The sequence below is a fragment of the Aythya fuligula genome, chromosome 24 (genome assembly GCF_009819795.1).
Source record: "Aythya fuligula isolate bAytFul2 chromosome 24, bAytFul2.pri, whole genome shotgun sequence".
Classification (NCBI taxonomy): domain Eukaryota; kingdom Metazoa; phylum Chordata; class Aves; order Anseriformes; family Anatidae; genus Aythya; species Aythya fuligula.
This window is the reverse complement of record NC_045582.1, coordinates 3,238,259-3,255,626: the sequence shown is the minus strand read 5'-3', so window position 1 is coordinate 3,255,626 and position 17,368 is coordinate 3,238,259. Positions and strand designations below refer to the sequence as shown.

Genomic DNA, 17,368 nt, shown 5'->3' with positions numbered 1-17,368 from the left:
TGTTGTAAACCAGTTATGTAAAGTAAGGCCAGCCTGAATCTTCACTGACTGCAGACTGGTGATGGTTTTTTATTTATTTCTTATATTTTTTGGTTAAACTGCCTGGGGGTAAAAAAAAAAATCTTAAAGGATTTGGGCTGAGTGGCAGTAGAAGTGTAAAGTGAGTGTGTCGTCTTCCTTAACCTCTGGGAAGTCACTGTTGGGAATTTTCTTATTATTTGTGATGAGTTGCATTAGATGATGACAGCGGCTAATAGGTTGCTAACTGGATCCTGTTTGCCAAAGTCTTAGCTGTCAACCTGTGTGTGGAGGAGGAAAACCCGCATCAAGGAAAACGGTCTTGAGACAGGTCAAGGAACAAGGGAAACTTTTCTCCCAAAGAAAAGCATCTGTCCTGGGATTGCTTATCAGGGTAGTTTTGAACAAATCTCTTAAAAGGCCGCGTTGTGTGTTTGGGCTGTGTGAAATGTTGCTTGCCTCAGCAGATCGGTTCCATCCCGGTTGACCCTCGGGCTGAAGCACAGACGGAAAGCTCTGCACAACCACGGTGCTCCTCCCTGGCTGGGGACGCTGTTGGCATACCCGCGCTGTTCTGGGTTTGTGCAGGTAGCTGTGGAGAACTGGCTGAATGTATTTTGATTCCTGTTGTCCAAAGTCACGTTTATGGCCGGTCAAGTGCCGTGACATAAATCTCACTGAAGTAGGCAGGTGGACACGGACAGCGTGCGTACTTGGTACCTTGGAGCGTCCCACAGAAAACACGCTCGCGTGATAAGAGCTAATAAACATGTATATTGCGGCTCTCAGGCATTAAATTCCAGCTGAATTTCACATTGTTTTTGGGATGTTAGCATTAGGTGAATTTCTGTATGTGAAGTCTTTAACTCTAGATGAGTTCAGCGCAGAGCTAGCAGCTGGGCATGTGATCTGTGCTGGTTGGGCACAGGCTTTTGGTCCTGGTGCTGGTAGCAAAGAGTTGGGTAACTTCATTCCCGTTGTATAACATCCCCAAACTTACTGTGTTGGGATTAGTAGTGAAGTTGAATTCAGAAGCATTGTAGCTCTTATTGGAGGTGGCACTCGACACTATTGTCTGTCCAAAGCAATATTAAGTTTTCCACGTTGCGGGTTTCATAGGTTCCCGTGTCGTCGAGCAAAGTGAAGTCCCTGTGCCGCTCGTCGCAATCCCCAGAGGAAGTGCAGTATTCAGAGACACGACGCGTGAAATTCTTTGCTGACTTTTCTGCCCTTTCTGTTAGTCATGCCTTGCCATTCCCCGGCCTCCCGAGTACTCGTTAAAAGCCAAAGATTTGTAAAGCCAATAAAAAGAATGATCCTTCTGTTGTCTGCTGTTTCAGAAGCCGCTGTGTATGCGCAGTGGCATCTAGGCCAGGCCCACCAAGCCTAGTTTAAAGTTTACGCCTCTGGGGATTTACTAATTGCTCTTTCCAGCATCGACCGTCCTGTTGGTGCGAGCGCTTTGACGTTGGGTCTCATGAGCTCTGGTGCTGCTGAGGCTGAATGCGCGTTTGTGCTCCTTACCCAAACTCCTGGAGTCGAGCTCGGGAGCTGGTGCATGCGGCTGAACGTCCGCGAGCAGCGCGGTGGCAGGAGGGGGAAGAGCTGCCTTGGGCCAGCTGCTTGTACAGAGGCGTTGTTCGGGGTTTGTGTGAGCACAGAGGGGCAGAGGCTTGTCGCAGGCTTGCTCAAGTACGGCTGGGTTTTGCAGCTTGAAGAATTTATTTATTATTGGGAAGACTTTTATTGTATTCATAATTTCAGCAGGGAGACGGAGTATGGTAATGGGTGCGAAAACTTTGCCTGATCCCCCAGCCGGGTTCCCGTGGTTGGGTATTGTTTCTGGCTGCTCCTTCCTTCCCCCAAGGACTCGCTTGCTGCCTTCTCGCTCCCTAGCGAGAGTGACTCTTCAAATCCTGACTCTTCAAATCCTGCGTCTGGCTGGCAGCGAGCGGCCGAGTCGCCGCCCGCCTCTGGGACCGAAGTAGAAGCATGCGAAAGAAACAAAGACCTGTTTACATCATGCTGAGATAAGAGCTGACCTTTGAGTTTTTCTGGCACGGTGGCATTCCAGAATCACTATCTGGTCAAGGACAGACTTGAAGCATTCGCGCTGCTCAGGCCTGGTCTTGGCTGTAGAGGCAGCGTCTCGGCGGGGATCGCAGCTCCCCGTAGCAGTAGGCGCGCACCAGGACTCGCTGGGTCCTCCTAAAGCTCCCTGCTGCCTGGGAAGGCGCTGCCATTGGAGCAGATAACCAGGCCAGCGTGTAATGCATAAACAAAGCAGGGAGGTATTCGTTACACCTTCTTTTTTGGGAAGCCCTGCCAGCTATGGGCTTGGTTTAATGAGCTGCTCTTGGCTCCCATGTGGCTAACGCGGAACCAAGTGCGCGCGGGCTGGGCCGGCTCTTGGTGCGCAGCTGCAGACTTCCCTGGCTCAAGGACCCCCCCGCTGCCTTCATTTGCCCTCAGATTAGCCATAAGCAGCGATTTGCTTCACAGCTAAGAGCCTCAGAGGTGTTGCTTCAGAAGCGTGCTTGGTGGCGGGGATGGGAGCAGCAGGCACAGTGCCTCGCTTCGTGGTGGCACAGCCAGGTTGGAGCCTCCCCTGTCAACAACTGCTCTGATTTTTGACCATAGGCAGCAGCCTCCTGCCTCTTCGAAACCTGTGGGGCTTTGAAAGGGCCCAAACTGCTGTCAGAGCGATAGGATCGGGGGCTGCTGATTGTGAAAGGTGCCTTGGAGCCCAGCGCACGGATTCCCCCCGGCGCTGGAGGGCCGCTGGTGGTGGGGGCTCTGGCTTGTGCAATTGAGCGAGGGTTTAGCGAGTTACCCAAGCCCTGGTATTTCTGCCGCCCTGTGCTCGTGGCTGTAAGAGTGGGAAATGTTTCACGTGCACGTGTATCCGTAGGAGCTGCCTTCCTCGGTCTGGCTGGTTTCTTTGACTGCCTTGCGTTTGGCTGTGGGGTGGTTTCCCCAGGAGCCGACAGCTATTTCTGGCTGATGAGTTACCTGCGCCGAGCACAATGCGGTCATCAGCCGGGAAGCGATGAGGGAGGCAGCCTCTGCTCCCCAAATTCGGCCTGAGAATCGCAGGAACATTCTGAAAAGGTACTGGAAACAAATATTTAATGGCAACTTGGCTTTTTTTTTTTAGTTTGGATTTCTTACCAGGAGTGTCTGCTGGGAGGGAGGCCAAGTTTTAGGGACTGGCTTCTCAACGCCACCTCCTCCAGGGGCCAGGCAGTGCCGTGCCTTGGGTCGGGGCTGTTCCGACGCCTCTGGCCGCGATGCCGTAGCACGCTTTGTAATTATCCCCTGTGCTGGTGGGAAATCCGAGCACCTTCTGCACTGCAGTGTTGCAGTGAATCATTCCCCAGCCTGGGAGCTTATGTGCTGGCTCCTCCCTCGTGCTGTGTCGCGTCACCCTGCCTGCAGCTCGGGATTGCTGGACCCGGAGTAGTGCTGAAGGTTTTTCGCTAATAAATGCTTTTTGTCAGCACCGATTTCAAAGCCCCGTGTTGGAGAGGAATGCCTGTGGTGCTTGCATTAGGGGTCGTTGGAGGGGCAGGTGCAGTCGGTGCATCAGTGGGCTGAGGAATTAGAATTTAGAAATTCAGATTTTTCTCCCTTGGTTTTATTTTTCAAGTGAGAGTGCGAGAAGGTAGCCTCGAGGGCTATTAAAGAACGTTTCTCATGGCGGTGACTTCACGGAGCAGCAATTTGGGTGGCAGATCCCCCTCTGCAGAGACCAAGGACGCTTTTCCTGCTGGTCTCCAGCATGTTTCACTTGCTCTGATCTATGCAGAGCAATCATAAAACTCTCTCTACTCTTTATGATTATTTTTTTTCAGTTACCTGCTCGTGTTTTTGTGGTGTTTTTCTTGTTCTTGACCTCGTTGTGTTCGTAGGTACGGACTGCAGCACAGTTCCTGACCTTCTGGTTCTCAGCAGCGTATGAACATCTGTACATATCACACCCGAATTGCTTGTGACCCGCCTGCTGCTGGCCAAGGGTGATGCCCCTCAAACATCTTTTGCTTGGGAAGGGAGCGAAAGAGCAAATCCTGAGCACGTGCTCGCTCTGCGTGTGAAAGCAGAATAGCAGGGAGCAGTTCATTGTTCAAAACTGCTTAATCAGGTATCCCCAGTAAGTAGGACACTGTGCGAGTCCCTCTTGCTTTTAAGAAAAGAGGGCAAATGAGAACGCTGCTTGAAAAAGACCTTAAGGAAAGGGAGTGCTGCTGCTGCTGCTGGAAACACGGTCAGAGCACACCGTGCCGAGGTGCAGGGGATGCCCAGCGAGCTGCTCCGGGCTTCTTGTTCCAGCCTGGTCCCCACGCAGACCTCCCTGGAGTACGCACGGGAGCTTGGGTGTCCTACCAGGTCCTCCTGTTGCCATCTGCAGAGCTTCGTTAAGGTCGTGTGGGTTTTCACCCTGCAATGGGTTTGTTTCACTCCATCTCCCTGGGCTGAAGTCGCGGCTGTGTCAGAGGGGACCCAAGCAGGAGGGTATCGGTGCTGGGTCACAGTCAGGGTGCTGTGCTGCAGGAAAACCTTCCCATCCAGGTGGCTGAGCGCCGACAGAGCTGCTTCCTCCAGGGCTGGTGCTGCCGCCTGCCCTACAAACCCTCCCCTGCCTCTCCCATGGGTGCCTGCCCTGGGTGCTGCTGGGTGGCTGCGCGGAGCAGCAGCACGTGGGTGTGCATCACCCGTCTGCTACATCACCCATCTCCTTCAGCTCTTTTCCCCTTGCTGGGTCACATTTCTGCCGGATTTTAGGCTGTGGGGCTGTGCTGGGCTCGTGTTTGAAGTAAGGTGGAGGGCTGGGGATGATTTGGGGTCTGGCGCTACCTGGAAGTCGCACCTTGTCCTTACAGCCCTGCCCCAGGGGGACAGCCAGGAGGAACGAATGGGCTCTCGCTCAGGTATTTCAGGACTTGTGGGTGATGCTTTGGAGAGGTTTGGATAAACATTCACTTTACTTTGCGTTGGGAAAAGTTTGTCACAGCATCCGAATAGCAGCAAAACGTCTGTGGACGTGGGTTGGCATTTCGGGACGGGTGCGGCGGCTTGCCTGCTGCCCCGCAGCCTCACACCCAATTGCAGTTAGCGTTTTAGCAAGGAAAGGGGCCCTGCTTAGAGCTGATCCCTGATACTGAAGCCTTACACACCGGTCTGGGGGATGGGAAAAAGGTTCCCATGTTGTTACCCCGGCATCTGGAAGCGGCTCAGAGCCGCGTTTTTGTTCTGCCGCTGCCGATACAAGCTGCAAAGTGACTCTGCCTGACACAAGAAGTGGAGGAGCAGTGAACGTGGGCTTCCTTACAGAGCCTGGAAAGGTGCGCCTCGCAGATGTGCTTCTCTTCCTGCAGGATTTTGGTTTTCATTATGCTGTAACGTTGCCTTTTTTTTTTTTTCTTCCCCCTCCTTTGTTCTCCGTTCCAGCAGATACGTTCTGGTTGCGCTCGCTCGGCAGCAGCGCTGCGCTCGGCTTCCAGCTGGGGGAAAAATGTTTTCCTTGCTGCACTGGCACTACCCCAACAGCTTTTTCCACAGAGCGTGTTTTGGGCACACCCTGGCCGTGGTGCGTTTTGCAAGTGTCTCGTTTCAAAGGCTCGGAGAACTGGATGGCTTTGCTGGGCCATCCGCGGGAGAAACCCCTGGAGGCGAAAGGGAACTTAACAAAAAAAAATAATAATAAAAAAAAAAAAATGACTTAGGTATTAGCTGCTGAATGAAAGAAAGGACTTAAAAATACAAATGGATGAAGGCACCTGCACTGACCTGGAATTCAGCCGGGAAGCAGAAGCGATCTTGAATTGCAGTCGAGTGCTGGAGTTGCCCTTTCCGTCCCCAGAGCCAGGTGGGTCCTGAGCTGGAGCTGGGTCACTGCTGCGCCCAGAGCTGTCCCCAATGCCCTCTGCTCACAGCTCTGGGTGTTTGGAAGACTTGCTGATGCGCTGGGCGCTGATGAAATCAAATGGTTTGCTCGAGTCACATCCAGCTCCTTTTTCCCCCGACCTTCCCTGTGGCGAGGCTGCTTTTTGGACCGCCCGCTCCAGCTCTGCCCCCACGCTGAACAAGCTCCTTCTGGGCAGGGTACCTGGCACGGCCACGCAGAGCCGAGGGTTTTGGTGCCTGGGATGTGTTTGCAGAGCGTGCACAGCACCTCAGGAGCAGCAGAGGGGATGCCCTGCTGGAAAAAACACTTGAAAAGGAGCTGCTGAAAACCTGTGTTGCTGAGAGCTTAGATTGCCCCTCAGCTTCCCCAAAAAAAGAGGCATCAACCTCTGCTGCAAGCGGGTCCCGCTGCAGGTGCCTACAGCCCGTAGCCCCCCAGCTTTGTGCCAAACCCCTCGTGCCCCTGGGAGGGTGCAGGCTGGTAGCTGTGATCCTGCTGAAGGACAGCTGATGAAGAGGAGCAGCTCGGCAGCAGGCTCTTTCCCCCTGTACTGGTGCAGCTTTAGCTGCAGGGCGAGCTGTTCCTGGCTCGTGGTGGCAGAGCGGGGCTGGGAACACCTCGTGATGCTTCTGCTGGCGGCACGGAGTAATTCGTGCTGCCCTACGAAGGAGGCAATTGGTATCACAGCTGAAAAAAGGTAAAACCAGCTCAGGCCTACGCACATCCAGGGGAATCCTAAGACTTTGTGCTGTCAGGCCAGTAAAAATCTTGTGTCTTTTAACCAGTATAATCATACTTCCAGAGATACGTGTCCAGTTATGCTTCCCTTATTGATTTGAACACCCTCCTCCAGTAAAGGATGGAAACTGAATGGTGCCAGAATTTCTGATCATACAAGATCGGATCAAATTTACCAGCAAGTTTGGAACAGGAGAATAACTGGTGTTAAATCCAAGTCTTATTCTTGATTTGACACAATTATCAGTAACGGTTACTTCTGAGCAAGCATATATGGAATGTAAAGAGAAATATATATGAACAAAACCCCAGACTTCTGTATGCTGTCACTACTAGTGACATGGCAGTGTAACTACAGGGTTTGTGTTGCCCCTCGCTGACACGGAGGGGCAGGCAGGGAGCAGCCCTTGGCACCTCGCTGCGGACGGCCCTGCGGCTCCAGGTGTCCCTGTCCAGTTCTCAGATGCTTTTGGGACTCGATGAACTTAAAAAGTGCCCCCAGCAGACGCCGGGGGTGACCTGTGAAACGTCACATCACTCGGCTGCCTGCTTAATGAAATATTCACTAACTGAAAGTGGTGCAAAAGCAGCAGCACCCGTCGGTGCTCCGATGGTGGCTTTTAAACGAGGCTCGAAACATTCGGTCCTCGACTTCACAAAGGGGGAGGTGAGGAGGAGCAAGGTATTCCTCATGCAGCAGGGATTTGGGCTCGGATTTGTGACATTTTCGCAGTTGCCATAGTAACACATAATGATGTTGTGAGGAGTGTTGCAGGGTTTTTATTTCTATAAGGCAGGACTGTAAAATATTAATGGGAGGCGGCGTGAATCGGAGGGAAGTCGGGTGGTGTTTTCTGGTGGGAGCAGGAAAAACGAGGCTAGGTGGGAGACGGTGGTTTAACTTACGGTCCTGAGCCATCAGCCTTGTATAGATCAAACTTTCCCGGGCTAGAGAACAGAAAATAAGAGCTTCAGTTTTCTTGGGAGCGTTTGCCATGAAGTCCTTCCTCTCTGGTACCGGAGGTGAAGCTCTGGAAGCATTTTGCTATCAATCATTTTCCAAGCCCGGGCAAAAACTATCTTATCTCACGAGTAGTTCTGAACCCAGCCCGTGTGTGGTTGGAACTCGTTTTCTTTTTATGATACTTGGTTAAATATTGGGAGCTGTTGGCCCCTTTGTGTGCCCGGATTTTTCTTTGAGCTCGGTTGGGTTAAAAATGGGACGGCTCCGTTTGGAAGGCTTTGTGGCAGGGGAGCTGATGTGGCTTTCCAGGCAATCTTCATTTAGCAAATTCCCCGGTGGCTCCCACTTAATGACCGATATTGAGCTTTTGCTGCTTCAGGGCTGCTGCTGTTACACTGCATTTTCAAATCCAATCCACTCTCGGGTAAGAAGTGCTGCTTTTTTATGTAGATTTAATAGACAGAAGTCACAAAAATGGAAAAAAATGGTTTTTGGAGGAAAAAGGGTTCAGAGAGGGGTGTCTGTGCACACGTTTGAGGGGCTGTGGATGCGAGCTGTGCGTTGCAGCCCCCGCAGCTGTCCCAGCCCAGCGTTTCTGCCCACTTTTTGGCAAGCAGCAGCAGCGGAGGGCAGCCAAAGGCGCTGCGGTTCAGGTGACCTTGCAGTGAAATCACCTGTAGGAACCCAGCAAGAAGCAATTCCTGCCGTCCGGGTCGGCTGAAACACCAGCGCGCAACCGTCTCACTTCCATGTATCTTATCTGTGGCTTTCTGTTATCGGGTTAGATATTGAACCTTTCCATTAAGTTAGGCATTAAGTCTTCCAGCCTCTGGCCTCGCTCAGGGTGCTCGTGTGTTGGATGTCTGAGGGGATGGATTATGTGCCCGCTGGCTTCCAGCTCTGCTAGAGGCTCACATCCTGCATCCAGGGGGAGAATATTTGTTCATTTTTAGCAGCCCTTCCCATTTCCAGGCTGGGATGGCAGCGTAAATAAAAACGGCAGCAGCGAAGTCTGCCTATTTTTGTGTGAATTGGAGCCCTGCTCCATGTGACTTCTGCTATTCCAGCGCTGGCTATTTCAGAAAAAGAAAAAAAAAAAAAAAAAAAAAAAAGAAAAAAGAGACAATTAGCCTTCTGTGGGTGTGCATTTTGAATGCAGAACACTTGCGGGGCTCTTGCTCCATGTATGCAACATTTTGTGGCGTTGGCTCTTGACTGTGTCAGACGAAAACAAGAAAAGAATTCTCCCCGCTCCTGCTCTGCTGTGGGCAGCTCCTCTGCCATTTGCAGGGTTTGCTGAATGTCAGAGGGAAGATGCTGCTTCTCCTGACACAGCAGAAAATAATTTGAAGAAACTACAGCATCGTTAGGAAGTCTTTCGAGGCGTTAGCTGCTTTTTCTATTTCAGGGCAGATAAACCCAATGCAGGGTAATTTTTGAGTATTATTGCAGTGCACACACGTGACTGTCGTCTTTTTGATTTTTTCCAGACGTTTGTCATTCAGGCGTCGGTCAAAGCCCTGCCTTTTAAATGAAATAACTCAATCTGTTTGAGTTGTAGCCAGCCACTTAAAGAAAATCCTTCGGTGTGATGATTCATATTGAGCCTGAGGACAGCTTTCCATATCCAGCCCTCCAGCTCGCTCCCCTGCACCACCCCCCTCTCCCTGCCTCTGGAAATGGGCAGGGAGCCCAAACCAACTTAACTCCTTGTTACTTAAACCTATTTTCATTGAGTGATTCTTGTCGAAAATCTTACCTGAAAGCCTTGACTGACACCGCCTTGTGTGTTGGATCTTAAACTGGCTTACCAGGTATGTCACTCCACTTTCTTTCAAGCTGCTTTTTTTTGTGAACATTCCCACTTCTCCCACCCCTTACGGGCTGCAGGGAGATGTCTCCAGCTGCAGCACTGAGGTACGTGGCTGCCCTTCTGGGGGAATATCTGACTTGCCAAACGCGCCCTCGTGGCTCTCGTCTCTCTCCTGAGCGAGCTGTCCTCTTGCATTACCATCCAGCTCCCCGAGGTAAAGGCGTTGTGGTTATCCGTGCAGGTAATCCTCCCGTGGCGTGGCTGCCGAAGCAGCATCGCTTTTCAGAATCGTGACCTCTGCGGGGGGAAGGCTTTCGTAACCCACCCGAGTTGTCATGGCACAGACCTGCCGTATTTTTCCCTGCTGTTCCCAGCCGTGCTCTGGTTATGTTCAATGTCTGAAACCGAACGCCAGGCTGGGAACAGGTAAGCCCCGAGCAGATTAAGCTGCTCTGCAAATGGACTCGCTTACTCTGCCTGCCTTCGTGTGCTAGAGCGAGTGAGCTGTGCGCTAGGGCTGCGGCACTCTCGGGTGATGAATTCAAAGAAAAGGGCTTGGTTAAACCTTCCGGTGGCTGTATGAAGAACCACTGAAAGTGCTCAGTTCTTGCTGGCACACCGAGTGTCTCTGGCCTTCTTTCATTCTCCCTGTGGGCAGCATCTGCGTGTTTGCTGCCTCCTCCTCTTCACCCTTGGGTAGCCCCTGCAGCCGCTTCATCGGGGCTGGTGTCCCCCCTGCAGGACCTGGTGGCCGAGTGATGGAAGCCGCACAGCCCTCGGGGTTCCCTCCTCTTCCCATCCTTCCCACAGCTCGGAGCGATGGGATCCGACAACTCCTCAGCGACCCAGCTCCTAGAGATGATAAAATGCGTGCAAGACTTGAGTTTCTTGAGTGCTGCCGTGCGTGCAAAGGCTCCGGTATAAATTCCCCGAAGCTTTTAGTGGTGATGGGCGCGTCGAGGAACGGCTGCAAGGCTTCAGCACCGGGAAGGTCACCTCTGCAGTCGTGTAGCACCAGATCTCAAATCTCATAGCACCAACAAAGTGCTCCCAGTAATGAGTGCGCTGCTGCCCAGCTACTCGGTGAATCCACCCCAGGAATCCTCTCGTTGCTGCCTTGCTCTGATGTTGCAGCATTCCTCAAAATCACTTTCATCTCGTTCTTGTCTGCTCGTTTCCAGCCTTCTGCACCCAGAGCACTTGGCTGTGTTAAATGCTTGCCTTATATAACTGAAACTTTTTGCCCCCCTCCCTTTGGAGCTTTCTAGGAGGAGTTTTTCCTGCTCTGATGTAGGTGTTTGACTCTCTCAACTTGTCAAACTGGCGTATAAAGGAATTTTCCCATTCTGGGGCTTGCTTACTGGAAAAATACTTGTTTTTGCTGAAGTTTATTAGGCTTGGGAGGAAATTGTCTAATCTCCCTCCCCTTTTGAGAGACTGAAAATAAAAAATTTCTAAGAATATCCAACCCTGGTGGAGCCTTCCTTCCCATAAGCTTTATTTTATTAATTTTTTTTTTTTTTTTTTGGCGGTGTAAGAGATTGCCCGGAGCCGTAAAGTGAGTTTGCTGCTTATTGTCTGGAGATTGGGGATTTTGGTCGGACGGGAAATACGGGGACGTGCCCGTGCCTGTGCGGGCTGCCCTTGAGAAGTGCTGACCGGGTACAAACGGGAGCGCTCCCTGCAGTAACAGAGCTCCCGTGCCTCTCGCTTCAGTTCGGAGCATAACTCGCCCCAAAGCACCTCGCTCTGCTTCTCCGGCTGATGCCCGCCTAGATAAAGGAGGTTCTGAGAATTGGCGATTATCGACTTAGCAGGGCTTACGCTGGTGTTGTTATTTTCCCCGGTGCAGTGGAGCAAGCGGGCAGCACCCCTCCTCTGCCACCGCGAACAGCAGCAGCTGCCTGATTTCCTCCAGGATTAGCGTCTCTGTCGTACCTGCGATTGGTTTTTGACACGCATGGGGACAGAGAGCTGTGCAGAGAAGGGTCTCCTCTCTCCTCCCAAAAACGTCTTAGAGAATGTAAGAAAACCAAGTAACGATCTCACTTTGATTAAAAAAAAAGGAGCACATCTTGTAGCTACCTGTGAGCTTAGCGCTGGCTGGGACCAGTTTTAAACTCCTTACACTTAAGGCAGGAGATCAGATGACAATTTCAGAGGGAAAATGTCCCTTTGTGCCCAGATCTGGCTCTTTTTAGGTTAAAACACCCCGCTGCCGCTAGTGTTTGCTGTAGCACCGCAGCCCTTCACCAGGGCGCTGGGGCACAGCGGCTGCACGGCCACTCTGGGTCCTGCTCCGGTCTGCTCCAGATACAGCCACAATAAAACATCGTCCTGTGTCCTCCAGAGCCGGGAGTCCTCGAGGTCCGGGGAGGGGAAAACGTGTAATAGTTTGGGTAATAGTTTGGCTTTCAGACCCTTTGGACCCTTGGAGGCTGTGTAGTCATCTTGCAGCCATCGCTCTTTGTTTCTGACACAATTCGTTTTGTCTTGGCTTTTGTTGGGAAATGCTTGGCTTCGGGCTTCTTGAATGCGTTTGAAAAAGGACCATGTGTGTCAGGCTTCCTTCTGACACGTCCAAACAACGCTGACGTGAGGCAGGGGAGCGGGGTCCTGGAGCAGCGAGGCTCAGGTTCGGCCCCGTAACTCGCCCTGATGGCCAACGAGAGCCTCTTGGGCACCGGGCCTGGGACTGAATTTGCCGTCAGCATTGTTTGCAGCAGATTTTGGAAGCCTCAGTAGAAGGAGAGTCTGTATTCTCTTCTGTTTTGTGTGAACCTCTTTAGATTTTTGTCTAGCGTTAAGGTCTGGAGGATGACAGTAATGCAAACTATTTTCATGTGCTGCCTTTGCTCGTAGATTGCTCGGCTGAATGTTGCCGCAGTTTAATTTTTTGGCTTCTGTCCTGGCTTCCAGGCATGTGAGTGTGACATGCTTTGCTTTTGCTTGGAAAGAAATTAAAAAGCATTGAGCTTTCGCTCTTACTGAAAAGTGCAACTCTTGTAAGGTCGCCTCTGTAAGGTACGTAGGGCTCCATTCGCTCCTTCTTCCCCAAAAGCCTGGAAAAAGCCCTCCTGACCCAAACACTTCCAAACTCTTCGGACAGATGGGTCTGGCTTTTTTTTTATTTATTAACTGGGGAGGGTCGGGGTAATGATGGGAGCTCTGCCTCTCGTACGAGGTGTTTCAGTGCTGCCAATCACAACATCGTCTAAAAATATCCCGTCTTCGAGAAGAATCTCCTCTTGCAAATCGGAGCCCGATATTAAATAACGTTGTGTTGATTGCAGGGCATCCACGTTAAAGCAACAGGCCAGTGCTCAGGGCTAACGTAGGTGCGTGTGAATGCACGGCTTGCTTTTACTCCTAACTATTAAATCGCTGGGTATTTCCTACAGCCTTTACACAGGATACAAATAAAATCAGTCTGAACTTGAGATCCTTCAAAAAACTCAGCGAGGACTTGGACTGCAAGCTCGGGCTGCAGGGGGGTTCACTCAGGAGGTGGAACCAGACTTTTTCTGTGCCAAAACGTTTGCTTGGTGCCTGGTGTTTTGGCGTGGACTAAACATTATCTCGTCTTTTTTCTAGAGTCCCGAAGTAGGGAGTGTGTCTTGGCTGAACCTGGTTGAAAGGGTTGGGCACGAGCTATCCAAGCAAAACAAATTTCTGGTGGAGCTGCCAACGGCGTGTGTGACTTCAACCACTTTTTGGGGAAGGAGAATGACAGGGGGTGGAAATACGTTGTGCCCGTAGCTGCTCATTTCCCAGGGTGGCTCCGAGCAACGCGGGTGGAATGGCAGGATAACAGCCTCTCGTCTTTGAACCGTTACAGATAAGGAAGGACTGAATTATTTTAGGCCAGAAGCTGGGCCTCGGCGTGTTCTGTCCTCCCTAGGTTTGGTGCCGTGGCCGCAGCTCCCTGCCCTCGCTCCGGCGCTGGAGGCAGGGCCTCCCCTGTTTGCATTAACAACAGGGAGCAGCAGCAAACCTGCCACGTCTGCGGGATAGCGACCCGCATTGTCCTTGACGAGGGAGGATCCTTCCAGCCGTTCACCTTGCCAGCAAGAAAGCAGTTTTCTTTTTTTCTTTTTTTTTTTTTTTTAGGAGCAGCTGAGTTGTTTGAAAGCAGCGCACAGTTCAGTGACGCCAGAGGAGAATGCACTTTGCGGATGGGAAGTGCTGCTTAATTGCTTAAGACGGCAATTTATTCTTTCAGGCTGTGGAATTTGTCTACTTGAAAACCAGAGATGTGGCTGGGAACTCATTATTTCGGGCTCTTTCTGGCTGCCTGGATGCAGTGGGAAGCATCTTGCGTTTGCCGAGCGAAACGCTGAATCTTTGTGTCTAAATGAGAAGAAATTAATACTTCTGTGTATCTTTTTATGTAGTATCAGAAGCCTTCTGCCTTTTTGCAGGATTGTGTTAATCGTTAGCAGCTTAATGAGTTGAAGTGCTGTAGCCACACGGAGATGTGTAAACAGACCCACAAAGAGGATTCAGGTAGCGCTGGGGTCAGGAATGGGCTGCAGGAACCCGGAGCTGCAGGAAAAAATGCACCTGGCAGTAAGTTTACCGAGCTGCAGTTGAGTCGGACTGCTGGAAAGTAAAAATAGTCCTGTTTTCCCCTGCACGTGTTTACATACAATCCTTTTTTTAGCTGTGTTGTTTTTTTTTTCAACTATAGGGAATTCTGAACGACTTGTATGGGATTTATAGGGACCTATGAAAGCCTTGAAAGACGTCTAAGCATCTTACAGCGTGTGTGTGGTATAGCAGAAAGGTTTTACAAAAGTTCCTGTGTTTACTGTTATCCCAGCAGTTTACCCTTGAGGCCCTTGCCCCGATCTCCTTACCTACAGAAATGGTTCAGTGGCAGAAAGGAGGGATCCGAAGTCCCTTCTAATTCCAGGAGAATATAACCTCATTAACGCAGCTTTGGGGAAGGGCAGGAAGCGAGGTGTTTGTAATAGGTGAAAGCAGGAGTATTTTGAGGATTTGAGCACCAAATCTTTGTGTGCATGGATACTTCCTCATAGTACAGCCACAAAAACATCTCCTGTTTTATTCCTTCACATCCCCAGTCTGGTCTTGTTCTTTCTCTTCGTGTCCATTGCTCAGAGGAGGGGGTTATGTTGGACTGTGGCCGTGTTCCTGTAGCCTTCCTTGTGCTTTAAAAGACCAGAGGAAAGCTGATGAGGAAGCTGTGCTCTTCGTGGTAGGTTTCATTCCTGTTTCTTAGGGGCTGGTTTAAATTTTCAAACTGGAGGTTTCACATCTCGGCTCAAACTTGTTAGAACTTTGTGGGTAAGAGTAAACAAAACACGTAAATGTGGCTGACTTCTCGGTTTGTTTGGGAGCCTGCTGGAGGAGTTAGGTTGTCTCTTGTGAAGTTCTGGCAAGCGTTCCTTATTTGTAACTCGCAGCTTTCAGAAATTTAGAGGTTTTCCTTCGCCGTCACTTCTGGTAAGTGCTGCTGTCAGATCCGGCGCGGTGCAAAGCGCAGCCCTGCCGTAGCTCGGTCTGTTGGCATCTCACCTGAGCCTCCTTCCCCTTCACCTCACCTCTAACTGGAGTCGAAGACAGACCCGAGAGCCCCCACCCCTCAAAATAGGGGAAAAAAAACAAAACACAAAAAACCATGCAGCATAACTTGCCTAGCAAGCGGTGCATCTGTGTGAATTTGGTTTTTGCAGCATTTTGCACACAGGCCTAGAGATCGTTTGCCCGGGTCTGAGAAATGTTTGGGAACTTGCAATCTTCTCCAGGAAGATTTGAAATCTGAAGCTCCTCAATAAGCAGAGGACAGCCTATCAGCTCCGCTTCGAGTGGAATTAAGGGGTTGCAGATTCTTATTAAACCAAACTGCCTGCAGTTAGCAGCTTGTCGAGGACTTCATTTATAACACAGAACACTTCTTGCAGCTCCTTAGTGAATTCTGGTTGTATCTCGAGGGACGTAAATCACGAGTTCTTTGTCTTCGTGTGAAGGTCAAAGAAGTCTGGAGCACTCTGTATCAGTCTGGCAGGCTCGGAGGGGAAAGCTTTTCTCAAAGCCTCCAACTACTGCTTTTTCCCCATATTGTGGGTCTTATTCTTTATTTTTTTCCCCACCTCCTCCCCTCCAGATTGGAGCCTGAAGTATTTGGGGGTGTACATCGAAACAGAAGAGGGTCCATAGCCTGTGTGTCTCCAGCTGCAGCTGTAACAAGCGTGCCAGTTGCCTCAGCTCCTCCAGGGTGAGGCTTTTGCAGCCAATTAGCAGGAATAGTTGGCGTGGTAAAGTAAAATAAGTAAAATAAGTATTGAGAACTCCTGACCGAAGCCCAAGTGGGCTTTGCAGTGTTTTATTTGTTCCATGGAGAAATAAAGGGAAAATGCTGCCCTGGGAGGTGGGCTTCACCTACAAAACGTAGCTGAAGACCCCCTTGTAGCTCGTCCCCGGCGAACACGGAGCATCTCTGCTGGTTGTGTACCTGTGCTTATAGCAGGTGAGAAAGCAGCGAGCGTGGTGGCCTCTGGAGCATCAGTCACGGTGTTGTCACCTTCCTTTGGCCTCGTGATGCTGGGTGAGGCTCGCGTGGCCACCTCTGCTGCCCTCGGTGCCAGTTCCTCCGGTCGTAGCAGGTGTCTCCAAAAATACGTGCCGGTGTTTTCCGTCCTCTGGTGAGGAGCAGTGTTCCTTCGGTGCTCTTTGGAGAAGGGAGGCCAGCCAAATTGAGTCCTGCTACACCGCACCACATCCCTCCTTGCTCAGAAGCTGTGTACGCTTTAAAACAGCTCACCCAAACTGCAGCTCTGAGCTTTTTTATTGCGATCACCGAGCTGCGTGCCACTCGGTAACGTGTCCTGCTAAAATTGTCTCCTTTCTGAATCCCTTTTCTATCACTGCTCTGATGCTTGAGATGGAACTAGGTTTCTTTGTTTGTTTTCTGTGTCCTTTTGGGAGTCATACCAATCAAAAAATGATGCGGTCATCGCTCTTCTCAGTCTCAGGTGCCACCTCTGCCAAATATCCGTGCCCAAACTTCGGGGAAAAAGGCGCTTGGAGACCGGACCTTTCCTAAATTCCCAGGAGACCAAAGCGAAGATGTCAACGAGAATAAATGTTCCTTGTCAAAATGGGAGTTAATAAAACTGCTGCACGGCTGGTGTTTTCTGGAAGGTTGATGATTTACCCATTGCTGTGCCTGGGAATCACTGAATCTGCTGCAGTCGGTGGTTGCGAAAGCGCAGGGTGTGCTGCGCGTGGGAAGCTGTGGGAGGAGGCTGGCAGCGGAGCATTTCGTGAAGTTTTTATTACAGGTCCTTGGAGACAGAATTCCTGGAAGGTGTAACAAAACACCCGGTCCCTCCGCAGCAGTTGGGTTTCCATGGGGGGGTTTGTGCATGTGGATCCTCCCCAGCTCCCTTCTTCACAGCGGGAGTTTCCCACGCAGCTGGGAAGCGTGCGGTGCGCTGGGCTGCTACATTTCAGTGGCAATGCCTTTAGTTTCAACAGCCCCGTCCCCAAAACCCAAACCTCCAAAGAATTCACAGCATGGAGTAGGCTCCTTGATGCCAGTGGTTGTCTCTGGTTTCTCTCTTGAAGAAGAAAGACGGGGAGGTTGCTACAGCTGAGGATGCTCGGTCCAAACACATTCTTGCTGCCAGCTCCTCGCACAGCTGAGCATGCAGCTTTCCCGTTGTGCTTTCAGGTGACACCTTTTGCATTCATTTACCACCTTGCAGTCCAAATTCTCGGACTGTTTGGTCATTGAAACAACTTGGGTACACGTATGAAATCTTTGTCAAATTTTAGCTGCTTTTACCCTTCCTTTCCCATCGTGATGGGTTTCTTGTGTGCTGCGCAGGGCACAGCTGAACGGACCAAAAGACATTTCTTGGAGCCAGTGTCGGAAAGGAAAGCCTGTGGATGAGGAGGGGTG

General features: G+C 51.0%; 1 protein-coding gene across 5 annotated transcripts in view; it reads left to right on the top strand.

Annotated features, from left to right (window-relative positions):
- KANSL1 (KAT8 regulatory NSL complex subunit 1) overlaps positions 1 to 17,368 on the top strand; it is a 91,543-nt gene that overhangs the window by 20,261 nt on the left and 53,914 nt on the right. The window lies entirely within an intron of this gene.